General features: G+C 44.6%; 1 protein-coding gene across 1 annotated transcript in view; it reads left to right on the top strand.

Moving 5' to 3' along the window:
* The first annotated feature begins 1,273 nt into the window (after positions 1–1,273).
* LOC102211516 (chloride anion exchanger) overlaps positions 1,274–2,384 on the top strand; it is an 18,031-nt gene continuing 16,920 nt past the window's right edge. Inside the window, exon 1 of the mRNA XM_013913251.1 lies at positions 1,274–1,335. The gene's annotated coding sequence lies outside the window, so the exon portion shown is untranslated. The remainder of the gene's footprint in view (positions 1,336–2,384) is intronic.

Genomic DNA, 2,384 nt, shown 5'->3' on the forward strand with positions numbered 1-2,384 from the left:
TTATGACATACTGCGAATCAATTTCCCATCAGGGACAATAAAGTTACCATTGACCTGATTAACTGTATTACAGCATTATATGATCAGATTATTAGGTCATTTTCTTTTGACACATGGAAACCTTTTTATTTAACATAAAGATATCTGTAAAAATACACAAGTTTAAATGTAAACTTAAAGCTACAGAATTGTATTTTAATTACTCCATGATGTATTTATTACTTTTTATTTGTTTGCTTGTTCGTCTTTTCAACCTTTTTGTTCTTTTGGTTTCACAGAGCATCACTGACCCCATAGACAGGCATTCTCACTACTGTTGTCTTACAGTCTGGGTTGGACGTTATCTTTTTGTGACAGTTGTCATAGTCAAAGTTGTCAGGTCCATTTGTAGGTGAACTCATCTGGTTTCACAGCAATGTAGTGGAGATGTATCTTAAAGTTAGCACTCCTTACAAAATAAAGGAAATAAAGGAATAATGTTTTAAAAGCGACTGGCCCCTTTCTCTCTGTTCAGAAAGCTGAAGGAGATCATAGGAATGTCTGGCTCTGTCCAAAGCCAATGAAATGAATATGCTAACCCTTGGACAGAGTGCTGTGAAGATGGAAATAGCATGTGTTGATAATGGCATTTTGGACTCTGCACTCTGAAACCTGAACATTGTCCTCATGCCTGCCAATGAGTCATGATCTGCGTGCACAGGTCATGTGTTTAAAGCGAGGATCCAAAAGTAGACACTTGAAGACGGAACTGACACTAGGACGTGGAACATGGAGGGAGGTGAACTGCACAGACGCTCCGAGACAAAGAGACACAAAATATAAAAATGAGAGTGATTAGGAAAAGTGGAGACACGTGGGAACACAGGAGGGACAAATCAGGCATAGCAACACACAGGAAGCAAAATGAAACACACTGCACATGAGATGAAACAGGAAGTCACACGCACACCAAGACAAGGACGTGCAGGCTGGACACAAAGTCGGGGATGAGACTGTGGAGATGAAATGCTGTTCCAGAACAAAGAAATCGGAACACAGAAGTCCAACACCAAAAGCTCAAGGGGTCCATGAGACCAAAGAGCCTTTTAGGTGGCCAGTCAGACCACAAGGTGGCCGAGGTCTGTAATGGAGACCAAGCTGAACTGGAAGCCCGCCGCGGGGGCTTGGCCGATACCTGCGACGAAGGCGGAGAGCCCAGGGTGGCGTGGCAGGACCAGATGGAGCAGGACGTGACGGTGGAGCGCCGACCTCTGGGTCAGGTGAAGCAGGAACAGACAGCGCAGAAACTTCTGGAGAAGATGAAGCTGGCTGGGACCGAGCAGAGCACACAGCCTGGTAAGTGCACGGAGCTCAGCTGCCTCCGCTGCTGACTGAGGTTGATGCTTTAACATGGAGGCAGCTTCAAGTTGCTGCAGAGTTGTGCACAGGCTTAATTTATCAGCTCCAGAAATGTTAATAAAATAATCAAAGTGTTTTAGTTGTTTATATAAATCTGTTTCACTTTGGTTGAAATCTAGTTAGTGTACGCAAAGTTATAATCGTATGATGTGTTTGTTTTGTTTAGTTGTTGCTGTTGAATGAATTTTCTATAATTTACACTGATGTCAAAATAAATTAAATAGGTTTTGATAAAATTAACTTGAATGAATTTGGGTCTGAACATTTCAGGACTGGAGCATCAACATGACTTTGCAGGTATACATGATTTTAGCACCAGCCACACGAGTCTCCTACACAACCACACATGATAAAACGTGGTCTAAATGTACATCCCAGGCCTCTGTGGTAATTTGTGAATGTGGTTTCTTCACTGTGTGAAGTAATAAAGAGTAGAGGAGACATGAATGACCTGCATCACAAACACATTTGTAACTGCGACACTCTCTGCATCCTCATGTGACTGCAAGCCTGTGGATGATCATGCATCAGCTGAAAGCATTAGATTAGAGAGATTAGATCAAACTTTATTAATCCCGCGGGTGGGTTCCTCCGGGAAATTCAGTCTCCAATAGCACAGCACCGACAGAAGTTACAGAATGTGAGCACAAATATACACACATATGTAAATACAGAGCATACAAAGGGATAAATAGAACAAATAAGAGAGGTGACATGCCACGTCCCAATTGCCAGTCTTGGTAGCCGGGGATCAGTCCGCCGAGGCCTCCGCTCCTGGCCGCCGCCCGGCACACAATGCACCCGACCCCTACGGCGCCTCCTGCGGGTGGTGGGCCCATGTCCCCTTTTCGGGCTGTGCCCATGAACTAAGGCCGGCCACCAGACGCTCGCCCTCGGGCGTCTCCCCTCCAGAGAGGAGTTAAACAGTCTGATGGCGTGTGGGACAAAGGAGTTTTTAAGTCTGTTAGTTCTTGTCTTGGGGAGAA

This window comes from Pundamilia nyererei, unplaced genomic scaffold (assembly GCF_000239375.1).
Source record: "Pundamilia nyererei isolate P.nyererei 1_Seehausen unplaced genomic scaffold, PunNye1.0 scaffold00122, whole genome shotgun sequence".
Lineage (NCBI taxonomy): Eukaryota > Metazoa > Chordata > Actinopteri > Cichliformes > Cichlidae > Pundamilia > Pundamilia nyererei.